Raw genomic sequence first — 12,927 nt, 5'->3', positions numbered from 1 at the left:
CACAGCTGTACCATCAACAATTCACACAAGAAAGACTTTCATGGAGATCTTCAAGATCTTTTTTACAGTTCTCCTGACATTTACGAGCAGCAGCAAAAAAGACCTTTTTTTCCCAGAAGGCTCCCTGGCCTGTTTGACCCTCCCCTGAGGCAAAGCAGATGTGCTGTAAGAAGGGACAGTTTGGGGTTTTTCAGTGTTTACTTTTCCAGCTACAAGGAAACTGGGAAATCCATGAAGGGGAGCAGTGAAATAGAGAATGAAGTGTGTAGTGACTTGAATTTCAGAAGATAAAAGACATGACTCTTCTCTTCCAGTGTTTGTCTTGTGTCATACCAGTGTGCTATGACAGACTTGTGGTTAGAAACCACAGGTTAAAGAGCTGAAAGACATTAAGGTGTCACCATTAAGGTGATCAGATGGCCTTGCAAGTGAATGAAAAATTAGGGTGATAGGTTTAGGCTCCAAAAAGTGGAAATAAGTCTTAAAGTATCTTTAATAATCTAATTTTTAGGTGAAGTGGAAAAGGACTACCCCTTAACATCTCCCAAAGTCCACCTGGGGCTCTGCCTGTAAAGTGACTGCTTTTTGACCTCTCAAGTCACTTGTTGAGCCCTGAAGTTAAATGTTGCAGATGGTTGTTGTGCTGAAGCCAGATGTGTTTTTGTGGGAGGAGGAAAAAAAAAAAAAGTATTGCCTTGAAAACAAGCTTCATTGAACCCACCAGCTGTGAAAAGCAATGCTGGAACCGCCAGACTCCAGAAACACTAGTCAGTATTTCTGAGAAGCAAAGTAGAGGTCAGGTATGATCAGCCTTGATTTATGGAAATCATTGAGAAGAGTGCCACCAAACAGTACCTCGATTAGTTTATTACTGTCTTTCTCAGGCAAAGTGCTCATTTTACACTGTCTTTTTGTGAACAGAAGTATTACTGTAATTCATTCTACTGAATACATAAATGGGGGGAAAACACCCTTTAATAACCCTAATATCCAATTAGATTTACAATCTGGTATATTTTATCCTTTTATCTGTCTATATATTTTATGGTAAAGAACTTTGTCAAAACAAAGAATTCTGAGTGCAAATCAGCTGGGGAATTAAATTATAGTCACCTTGGCACTGCAATTTTTTCAAACAAGGAATAATTTCTATCAATAGTAACATTACCATTTGTGAAGGAGAAAAAAATGTTATCGTAGAAAATTCCTTTGCATAGACATATTGGGATTTTCTGTGATTGATTTCATCAAACATAAATTTCTGATTCCTTAGGCAAAATTTATAATGTCACTATTAGTAATATCATTCAGCATTTTTTCTTACAAAGAACTTTTGCAATGTTTCTATTATAAAAAAAAATCATATACAATACTATAAGATTAAGAGTTTGTTAAAATATAAATATTGAGCAAGAATTTATAGAAAAGTAGTTCACTTAATATGGCATTTTATAGTGCTCAAAAAATTAACATTAAAAGCAAAACTCAGTTCCTTAGGTTTCATTAATAAATACATTTCTTAAATTATATCAAATAATGCATTTTGTTAGTCACACACTGTAGGAGGTCAGTTAATGCTCTTATGTTGATTTTAAAAAATGAAGCTGAAATATTCTTCACCTGCTCAATATTTCATCAAGACAATGCAGTCTTAGCTATAAAAAATGAATTAAATGTACACAGGGAATTCAAGGAAGCCATATAAGGAAGAATTTTTCCAAGATGCTTCATGCAGCATTAGCTGGCTTTCTTGTTTTGCTGATTTTTTTTCTGCAAGTATTTGTCCTTGATACTGACAAATTTCACAGATGTCCTCCTTTAAACCACAATAATTGTATCAATATCAAATAAATTCTGAGAAATATTTTATTTTTTATGAAAGAGAAGTATTTGAGGGTCTCAGCACTTTACAATGATAACAGTGGAGTTTTAGCCATAAACTCATTTTTTCTAATCCAGAAGTTCTTCACATGAATATCATGACTGCAACAGTGACCAGTTGGGTTCTATTGATACATTTTAGAGGTAGACCACTTGAGACTTCCTGCACATGGTATAAAAAACTGCTTTCTGATTTTATCTCTTGAGAAATGGGCTTTAAAAATATTTTTTTTTTCTGTCTAACATGCTCATTATAAGTGACAATATCTCAGAGGAACTGCTGAGCTACCTTTCATAGATTTTCTGGTCCTATTTGTCCCTGCACTACAGTTGCTCAGCTGAGGCAATGCTGTCTCAGCATTAACAAATCACTCTGCCCAAACTGTTTTCTGCTCCTTTTGTCTGCCTGTAAAGAAAGAATTAATATGCATTTCTTTCAGGATTTATTTTCCAAGTTTTCCTTATAAAGATTAAGACCTTAGGTGGAAAGCTTGATTATTTAAAAATGTTTGTTCTGACTGCTACCTTTATTTCTCTACTGGCATTTCTTAAGTCCAAGATAGCATTTTTGATGCAGAAGGTCACTGACATGTAGTTTAATGGATATAGTCTATTCCTTGTATTTGATAATTTGTTTGCTATTCCTATATTTTGTTCTATTTCTAATGTTCTTATTCATAGTTTATTTTTTACTGGTAGGAGAAAGGTTTCTATTTTAGCAGAAATTTTGAAACTTGTTTTCATAACTATTTTTTTGACATTAGAGAATTTGAAATCCTCACCCATGTGGAGGGATTTCAGGCACTAATTGGTCACTCTTTCAGCACAACTGAGCGCACAATTCTCTAAGTTAACTGCACCTACTCTATTTATTCCCCTTGTGCCACAAGTCTGTTTCCTGCTCTTCCCCTGCTTTCCCTGCCAGTCACTAATCTGGCAGATCAAGAAGCTGTTCTGATGAAACGCCTTTTTTGTTTTGCAACTACTGAAACTGGATTTTTGCATGTCTGTGTTTCTGCATGGCACCTCAGCTTGTTGTTGTGCATGCTGAATTAAGAGTGATAAGTATGGCTTGGGTATTTAGTCATGAGATGCACTTTTTTTTCTCACAGGCATTTTATTTACTCGATGTGATTTTTGTTTTCTTTTTAATCACTTAGAAGTTTATTTTGCATGCATACCTTTACTCTGTTCTGGGTTTGGTTAAACCACTTGCATTTCACAGTACACCCAACTCACTACTGGATGATTTTACAGTTTCTTAATTTGTGACAAAGACAGTGAGAACAGAGATGTGGTATTATTCACAATTTAGACTTTCTAAAACCTTAGCACTGAAGCACATGATTGCCCTATAGAGCTTGTGTCACTATATAACTGTTTCCAATCACAGCTAGACTGCAAAGGAATGTGACCATATCAATTCCTTTCATCAATGTATATTGTGTGTTTCCATGCCAGGGTCTCAAAGCCAGTCCCAAAGCCAATATGAAAGCCAATGTGTTGTAGACAATTTTACTTACCTTGAAAAAATATATGACTTGGAAAAATTCACCATGATTTCTGGCATGTGTACATTGCAAGAGAGTATCCCATAGGGTAAAACAGGCATTCCACCTTCTCATTAAAATAATAATTGAAGCCTCACCTTTTGCATTTATGCTCGTAAACACCACTCCCCTACACCCCTACCTCCACCCCCTCCCCCCAAACAAACATGAAGAGTCAAGAAATTAAGGCAAATTGTGATGAGTATCCATGGAGAATCTGGCAGACTGCTTGGTCCTGGAAAGTGTAGACTGAAAATCCTTCATGTCTACAATTTCCTTCCAAGGCTTGCCTCTTCCTCATTGTCAAGAAATATTCTGTCAAAGAGAAGGGACTACTGTTATTACACAATACGGCAAGAGAATTTCAAGACTACAATTATGATACTTATTATACTTAATATCATTATGATAATATCCAAAAAATATGGAAATACTGCATGAAGGTACGTCAATATTGAAAGATCATGGACTATATTACTGAAAAAAAAAAAAAAACCCAAACCCAAAAAAGACCTAGAACAATAAAGACTACTTTAGAAAGTAAAAATGCCTGTATTTGCTGTGGGTGGGCTGTAGCTCTGGAACTAAATACTTGCCCTTCGCTGTTCAGATAGAAAAACGCTTTAGGCTCTTGAACTATTTTTAAGTGTCACTCCTACTTGATTAGTCTAGGATGTGTTATGGATATCTCAATGACAGGGAGTAACATTTCAACTTGTTACATTACATTTACATGGAGACAACTTTGATATAGTTTCCCTGGGGATATATTTAATGAAGTGCAATTAGAAAAATAAATAAAAATCAGTCATAATAAATAAGAAAGCATACTATTAGTTTGCTGTTTGAAGATATTCAGCATGAAAAACTTTCAACTGAGTTATGGGCTTTCCCATTTGAGAGTAAATGCTAAATGAATTTTATTTTTTTCCTATGGAGAGATGCTTTCTGGTGCAAGCTACTCAATAGCCCTGTACCCAACAGGAGAAAAAAACCAAGCCAGATATTTTTTAACTTTTTACTTTTTTACTGCCTGCTGAGGGAAATATTGTACCCCAAAATTTGAAAAGATTCATCTGGATTCTTCTTCTTACCTTTTTTTTTTTTGACAAAATGATGAATAAATTGTCCATCAGTTTATCCAAAAAAACTGTTCACATGACGAAACCCTTGCCAACCCATTTGTTTCTGTGGATAGCATAAATGGCAATGATTGAATGAAAGAAATATTTATTTCTCTAGTAATATCCCAGGAGAGTTTTCAATATTTTTCAAAGACTTTGAATGGAAAGAATTAATGAACAGCAATTTTAAATACATGTATGAGAAACTGAAAAGTTTGAGTTATTTAAAAGTTTTCTAACTAATTTATTAATGTGCAATTCTTACAATAAACATTATCTGTCATTTGGAGTTAAACATTCCTTCTTTAAACTTCTATTCTGCTATGAGAGGATATCCACTATGGGAGGATGTCCACTATAAGAGGATATCCAGTCATTTTAACAAGACTCTTGTCCCCAGCCCACCCCAAAACCTGTCTATTTTGTCAAACTCTGAAATTACATTGATCTCTCAAAGCGAATGTTATCAGCTTGCAATCCTGACACCATCCCACAGAGGCAAAACAACTACCCATTATTCCCAGTTTATATCATCCCACTGTGAATCAGAGCCAGATGCTGGCACATGAAGCTGCATCTGTCAACACTCTTGTGGCACTTCATTGTAACTTGGCCAAAAAATTTCAAACTACTCACTCTCTTGGAAACAGCTACAAAGGGAATGTGAGGTATTCTGCTTCTGCAGAAAGGAATGGATGTGTTTCTTTGATAGTTCACTGCAAGGCATTCTGAGGGTCAAAATTATGAGGTACAAGAGAAAGCCACAAACCTTTGCTGATGGAAATGAGTCTAAATCTTCGATTTTAATGGAAACAAACAAATTTAAGCTGTGAAGGCAGAGAAATGAGAGTAAACAAATTATTCTCACAATTGCATTTTGTTTATTGCTACTATTTAGTATTAAAAGCATTTCACATAGTTCAGTAAACAAGCTTCAAATGAAGGTTGATTTCAATGGAGGATCATAAAAAGACTCAACTACTTGAGTTTTGAAAAGTAAGCTATTTAGAAAATAAAGGCAAAAGTTGAATGCCAAAACACCCCTCCTAAACAGCTAATAGTAAACAAATAGTTTCCTATTTAAAATGTAAAAATAAGTTTAGCAAGGGACTTTGTAAAATAGTAACTGAGTTTAATGACTCATTGTCATAATTGATTTCCATTTAGAATTATTATAGCAGATACTGATGCTACTGATGCTTTTTTAACTTACAAAAAGTAAGTTAAAAAATGGAAGCATTCCAGAGGCAGCTTGAAGCAGCCTCAAAGTCACCGGCACAGATTCTTGGGAAGAAATGTAACTATCCTGATATCTACTGGAGAAGTAACACAACGGGGCACAAACAGTCCAGGAAGCTCCTGTAAATTGATGACAGCTTCCTGACAGAGACAGTGGAGGGTCCTACAAGGAATGATTTCCTCATAGTGACAAACAGGGAAGGCCTTCTCAGAGATGTGAAGGCTGAGGTGCTGCCTTGGCCGCAGTGACCGTGAGATTGTGGAGTTCAGCAATGGGCAAGGAAGAAGCAGGGCAGCAAGGAAGATTGCAACCATGGATTTCAGGACAGATAACACTTTAGGGATCTTCCTGGAAGAATCCCATGGCAAGAGATCCCATAGGAAGAGGGGTCCAAGACACCTGGTTGAAAATCAAGAATCACTTCCTCCAGGCTCAAGAATGATGCACCCCAATGAACAAAAAACCAAAGAGGGCAAGAGACTTGCATGGATGAACAAGGAACTCCTGTCATTACTCAAGTGTAAGCAGGAAATACACAGGAGATGGAAGCAGGGTCTTGCCACTTGGAATGAATACAGGAAGGTTGTCAGAGTAAGCTGAAGGCAATGCTCCATTGTAGGGTTGCTTAACTAAGCAAGATGGCCAACGGCATCTTAAATGCCAACCATTTCAGTAAAGCAGGAATCGTATATGGGTTGCAAGTGAACATTTGCCTTTGATGAAACATGATAACCCACAATCTTCTCCTTTAGTCAGTTTTGTAAGCTCAGGTTATACAACTAAAATTATAAGTGAGCTAATGAATCTGTTATCGTCAGAATACAATTCTGAAAATTCTTAGCGAAGTTAGCCACCATACATTGAATCTCTCTCAACTTTAACAACAAGGAAAATAGCTGACATCTGTGTAATGTGCCTTTAAACACCTCCTGATGCTGAATACACTAAAACATCATGAAGAAGGAAAAAAAGTGTTCTGAAGAGCTTCCACTTTTCTCCTGCATTTTTTATTAAAAATAAAAACTCTATATCTCTATTATGAAACTAGAAGTTACTCTCGTCATCCCAGCATAGAAATCTGTGCTCTCTCTGCTGGAAAATGAGGAGAATCACTTTCAACAACAGTAATGGAACCAATTTACCATATCACATAAATAAAAAGAGCATAGAAAGGATCTACAAGTACTTTGACAAGATACATTCCATCATGAAGCGTTTCAGCTTAGCAAGAATTCCTCACCTTTTCTGGTCTGAGAACATGATGCAGTAGACAGAAGAGTGTTCAGCTTTGGCCTAAGAAACACAACCCTTTTTTAATGCCCACCTACTTATGCATCTCATCTGCAGCTCATCTGCAGCCACTGGGACTGTAAGCTGTGGCAGATCCATTCCTTTCACCATTCTTTCTTCAGGTGCATCTTTCTTTTGATGTCAGCTTTCATCCTGCATATATCTGCCCTGTCAAAAAGATGTTGAACTTATGACATATACCAATAATGAGTCAAAAATTGCTTTATTTTTAATTCATCAGGAACCTCTATTCCTCCCTCTGAAAATTCACCTTTCTTCCTAATGTTTCACTTTGTCCTTCAATACACCCAGTATTATCTGACAAAGTAAATAACAGAGATTTCAAAAGGTCTTAAATGTCCACACACATTATCCCTAAACAATTTTTTTTAATTAGGCTTAAACCCAAAATTCTTCCTATATGTGATATTCATTCATACAATTTTTGGTGGTTTGAGGAGCAATGTGTTACCAATAGTATTTACAGTGTGAAAAACCATGCATGGCTCTTTTAGCCCTGGTATATTTTGGTGGCATGAAGCATCATCTTTATGGACAACTGCAAAATAAAATGTTTGCAATTCATTGCACCTCACTTAGATACCCAAAAGTTAATTGCCCAGCTTTAACCTTTAGCTGTCTTTATAGCCAGTGGTATGAAATGGAGGCCTCTGGAGGACAATTTCATCCTAAGAAAGATGCCTAAGATAGAAAAGATGAATCACCCTTTGAAGGTACCAATTTCTCTCCATTGACTATAAATGGATCCCTTGGGTGACTTATCTAGATATAACTGTCTGAAAGTTAACTTTTAAATGTCTGGTAGTGAGAGAACCTACATACATTCAAGAAATATGCTGCAAATGTGCAAGCAAGAATTTTGTTCAAATGAAGACTTGAAATGACAAATAAAATTTGTCATAAAATTTCAAATTATGTTATCACAGGCAGCTGTTGATGTAATCAAGGAAACAGTAATGCCACTTGGAAAAAAAATACATTCCAGTTGCTATAGTGTTTTGGGAGTGAGTGAAAGGGAAAAAAAAAGGAATGGAGAGAGAAATATTTTCTTGAATAAATGTGGAAGATATTCCCTATTCAAATGATTCAAACAAAAGAAACCTAAACAATTTTTGCATCAGAACAAAAGCTCAACCTTTAGAGCTTCCTCTTTCATAGAATTTAAGATTTGGAATTTTAGTTGCTGGATGCTCACAGTGTTCAGTTTTTATTTATTTTTTTAAATTTCTGTTAGATCCATTTATATGTTTAATGGAAAGACATGGTAAGTTAAGTCATTTACCCAAAAATCATGGAGGATGCCTTGAGTACTAGGGTTAAAACTCATGACAGTGAATCCCAGGACCCTTTGTTCTAAAAACAGCTTCTTCAAAGCATAGAGCATCTTCCCTGGAAAAACTGAAGGGAAAGAAGAATCAGTAGCTACCAAGGCATTATTGGTTTAAAATAATCATGATCTCCAGTATTGCAGGTTTTTCTTCCAGCATTAGTTCCATAACTGTAGCCATGGAACTTTGCTCCCAGTGATTTCAGTGGGAGTGAATAAACAGGAGTTAGGAGCCAACACCTCTGCAGCTTTGGGGCCTCCTCTGATATTTGATCTAACAAAACCTCTCAGTACTTTTCCCTCTAACTTCAGACTGCATTATTGAAATTCTAACTTCTGAAAAATTGCTATGGATTCACTGTCTTAAGTGATTGTCAAGTGTAGACAAGACAGGTAACATAATCATTAACTCCTTGTTTGTCTCATTCTAGCAAAAAGATTCAGAGATATGAAAAACTTTGTGGCTTGGGGACAGAGATGCTTGGATTTAGTTTGACTTCCAGGGATTTCTATATTAAGTATATTCATTATCCACAAATATCTGTAATTGTGAGAGATTATCAAAATTTGTAATTTTATCTGTAATTTGATTTTGTCCATGTTAGGCTGTTTTTGTTTTGCAAAAACTGACATATGCACTCTTCTTGAAGACAACATGAAGCATTATCATTCTTGTAGCAATCACTTATAGCTTTTCTGACTTGAGCACTGAATGTTTCTTAGATGTAGTTGGACTAAGGATGGTTGAAAATATGCTATGTACGGATAAACCAAATGCAAAGAACAGAAATTACTAAACAGTGCTCATATGGCATGGTCAATGTCTATTACTTTTCAACATAACAGCTTATAAGGTCCCTCTGTTCTGTTTAATTGTTAGCTGCAAGTATTTAGTTGCAGTGTTTTCTGTTTTAATTGGATATTTCATATTGTGAAAAAAAAAAAATCTATGCCAACTCCTGATATTCAGGTTAATTATGCTAGGGGTCACTGTATATACCAATTTATTAAAGGTTATTTGGGGAGAGAGAGAAAGACTGAATATATCTTTTCATTTTATAATCTGTGTTTACAGTCCTTTTGTACTACACTATGCCTTTAATAACCCATCATTACCACACAATAACCCATAATTTCCACTGTCCTGGTACTTAGTTCTTTGAGGTCCATCTTTTGATATTTCTAGACATAACATGTCTATGTCTATGTTATTTTTACCTGCTAACTGCCCATGATAAATAATGTGAAGAAGTGGAGGCAGCAAATTCAATTTTCAATTTTTTCAATTGAATTTTATTTTAATGTCAGGAAAGGCTGTGTGACTTCTTAACATATAATTACAAAACTGTTAATGCATAGCTCTTAACTCCTTGATGACGTCAGTCTTCTGAACATAAGAATTAGAAGTTTACACAAATATGGATTGACCTAAAGAGGGATTTTGTGGTAAAAAAATCTATGTAAGGGAGTTGTCACAGATATGCTTTTGTAAATAGATTAAACTGAAAGCTCTGTCATGCGGATAAAATACATTGCATGAATTTCTGGACCCACAGTATCCACTTTAATTTAAAACAGAAAAAAAACCCAAAACGCCAATAGCTCAACCCACGCCTTTCTTGACTGCCTCATTTGTACCCTTGTTATGCACACTTGCATTGTGTGAGATACAAATGCATAGGGGAAAAAAATATATCAAACAAATTCCCAGCTGTGACTTTAATTGGATTTGGTGTCTGAGTGAAAACACAGCAACTGATGTTCACACAACCTCCAGGAGTCTGCAACAATGATTCTCACACCTGTTTAATTGCCAAATCAAGTATTTTCTGTTCAGAAACATCACTAAACCATGGTAGGAATTTGGAAATAGATAATCTTCAAGGTCCCTTCTAACCCTAGCCTTTCTCTGATTCATTCAAAATAGATATTGATATGATTTATATGTTCATGCATGCACAGGTATATAGCATATATTATTACTACACAGAAACATATATAGGAATTCATTATCAACAACAAAGGATGAACTCAAATCTTTATGCATTAAAAATAGGAGCCTATCAAGTTGCTGCTACTTGTTGTTTGGTGCCTTGAGAAGAGAAATGTAATCCTTCCCCTTGCTCCCTTTCAAAAGAGCATTTAGAATATCAGTCTGCATCCTTCCTTCCTACACCCTCAGGTTTAACCTACTGATCCTTGCTTTCAGCTTTATAGATGGATGGACTCCCAAGGTTGTTAAGTTATTTATATAGGCCTGGTCTCATTGCCCCTGTGTTGAGGGAGTATCTCACAATAAACTGCTTTACTCAAAGTTAGACTCTATGTAGAGTTCCAAAATTACTTGTGTTATTGTTAGTGGATTTCAAACACATAAATCTAGTGGAACATAGCTAGATAGACAGATTTGTCATTACCCATGTGATCTTTCCTTTTTTTCTTTTCTTATGCATCATAAAAAAACTGGCTGATAGTCAGTGTGACAATACTAAAATTTAAAAGATTGCATTGCTGCTGGTAATCACTACATATACTGTGGCATAGGTTTTTCTTAAGTAATATCATCAACCTTAAGCAAAATCAGTTTCACTTTATGTGGGGCAATTAAGCATTTAATAAAGAGCCACCTCCTGAGTTAAATTAAAAAACTGAAAAATATGTTGGCTACTAAAATACAGTTTCTTAAAAATCTCATTTTATTATACATTAATTCCATCCTCCCCTGCCAAAATTTTGTTCCAAATAGGTCATTAAAATCTTATTTAGTATTTTTTTCCCCATTTGACGTAATTTTGTTATATGGCCACATCCAGATTACTAAATCAAACTCAACTCAACTGTTCTTTCTCTGAATGTGATTTTTTCTCTCATAGAGAGATCCACATCCAGTGCACTTCCTCAAGGTCAAAATGGGTTGGATGTATCTCAGCTATCTATTGGGAGTGGTCCCTGGCCCCTGCCAATTCCTGAACCGAGCCAATGAATTTTTTGAGACACTGCTGCTTGGCACAAGTCAAAGTTGTCAGAGGCTATCCAAAAACATGTTGCAGGATATGTATATCTGAATTCCAGAGCCCAGCAATGTAACCAGGCCCCATTTAATTGCCAGTGTGCATGAAATCTTTGTGTCACAGTGTGTTCCTTAGGAAAGAATGCCTATATGGGGCATCAGCATTTTATTTCAAGTAATACATTCCAGAAAATGAGCATTTGCATTGTTCAGTACAGTTACATAATCTCACCTCTTGATCCTCAGCTGTTCTTTCTTAGTGAAAAAACAGTTTGCTCCTTTCATGCACACATAATAAGCAGAGAAACCTTTCCCTGGAACAGTCACAGCCTAATGTCTGGAGAGTAATGACTGAAAGCTGGGGACTCACCTTTAACTTGTAGCAACTTACACATCAAAACGGGAAGCCTGTGCAAAAGGGTTGGACTCCATTATGTTTTAAGCCCTCTAAAAGCATATTTGGCAGTCTTGCCTCATTCTGCTGATCCATGCCTTGTTCCAACATTCATTAAACATTTGATTGGAATTTGCTTTTCATAACAAATGACTCTGCAAAGACAATTACTTTATTTGAATTATTTTTATCATCACTAGAGAATGATGTCATATCTGCGCAGAATGAGATTTCTCTGAAGACATTTTGCTGCACTGAGAAACTGTAACAAAGTATTGGTGCTGTTGGACCATAGGATTCCTGCTGTTCAAGGAACTAGTATATGGATATTAGGAAATGAACAGTCATAGGAATAGTATTTCCAAATATTGCACTCTGTGATGGCATTATTTCTCTCCATATCCAATTGGAATATTCACCAGTCTGAAATGCAATAATAATAATAATAATAATAATAATAATAATTACAAGTATTTAATATTTTTATTTAGAAATATATATTTGGACACTTTAAAAAGGTTACTGCAGACAAGTTGAACTCAGAAGATCAAGAAAAAAGGAAAACTCACATATTTTGATGTTATCGTAAATCAATTTATACTCAGTATTTAAATGTGACATTTTTGACACACATAGAAAGATACTTCCTAGATTGAGAAAAGTAAGGCAATTAAAGTTTGTCTTGTATTCTTTATCATGAAATAAAAAAATCTAAAATATTAATAAACCAAGTCAGGATTAATTTCTTCAAGACATCTCAAGCAATGTGATAAACACTGATGACAGAAGTTTCCCAGAGCTTGAGGACTGTAGCTGATTTTCAATGAAGTATTCATGTTACCTAGTTAGAGTCCTAAACCTTCTACTCATCCTTGCAGCCTATTTCTTTCCTTTCATGCTGTGGAGGAAGGTACTCGTGTCTTAATGTGACACTTTTTCTCCTGGTGAGGTCATTCCCATGAGCTTAAATCCAAGAATAGAAAGAATATTTCACTCTTTCAGTTTTCATCAGATGTAATTTGTTGTCAGCTTTATACATTACCATATATGAAGGAGATACCTAAAGCACAGCTGCATGGACAGATGACAC

General features: G+C 35.5%; 1 protein-coding gene and 1 long non-coding RNA gene across 11 annotated transcripts in view; one reads left to right on the top strand and one right to left on the bottom strand.

Annotated features, from left to right (window-relative positions):
- The window catches only part of TRDN (triadin), a 232,542-nt gene that overhangs the window by 86,035 nt on the left and 133,580 nt on the right, over positions 1-12,927 (top strand). The gene's annotated exons all lie outside the window — the stretch shown is intronic.
- LOC121346145 overlaps positions 1,432-12,927 on the bottom strand; it is a 28,875-nt gene continuing 17,379 nt past the window's right edge. For 2 of the 5 annotated variants that reach the window (XR_005954054.1, XR_005954052.1), the window contains one exon: positions 12,009-12,260. This is a non-coding gene — a long non-coding RNA (uncharacterized LOC121346145). The other 3 variants (XR_005954051.1, XR_005954050.1, XR_005954055.1) reach the window with 3 other exon arrangements.

The sequence above is a fragment of the Onychostruthus taczanowskii genome, unplaced genomic scaffold, assembly GCF_017590055.1.
Source record: "Onychostruthus taczanowskii isolate IOZ18803 unplaced genomic scaffold, ASM1759005v1 scaffold8, whole genome shotgun sequence".
NCBI classification, from domain to species: Eukaryota; Metazoa; Chordata; class Aves; order Passeriformes; family Passeridae; genus Onychostruthus; species Onychostruthus taczanowskii.
The sequence above is the reverse complement of the archived record's forward strand: the minus strand, read 5'-3'. Positions and strand labels throughout refer to the sequence as shown.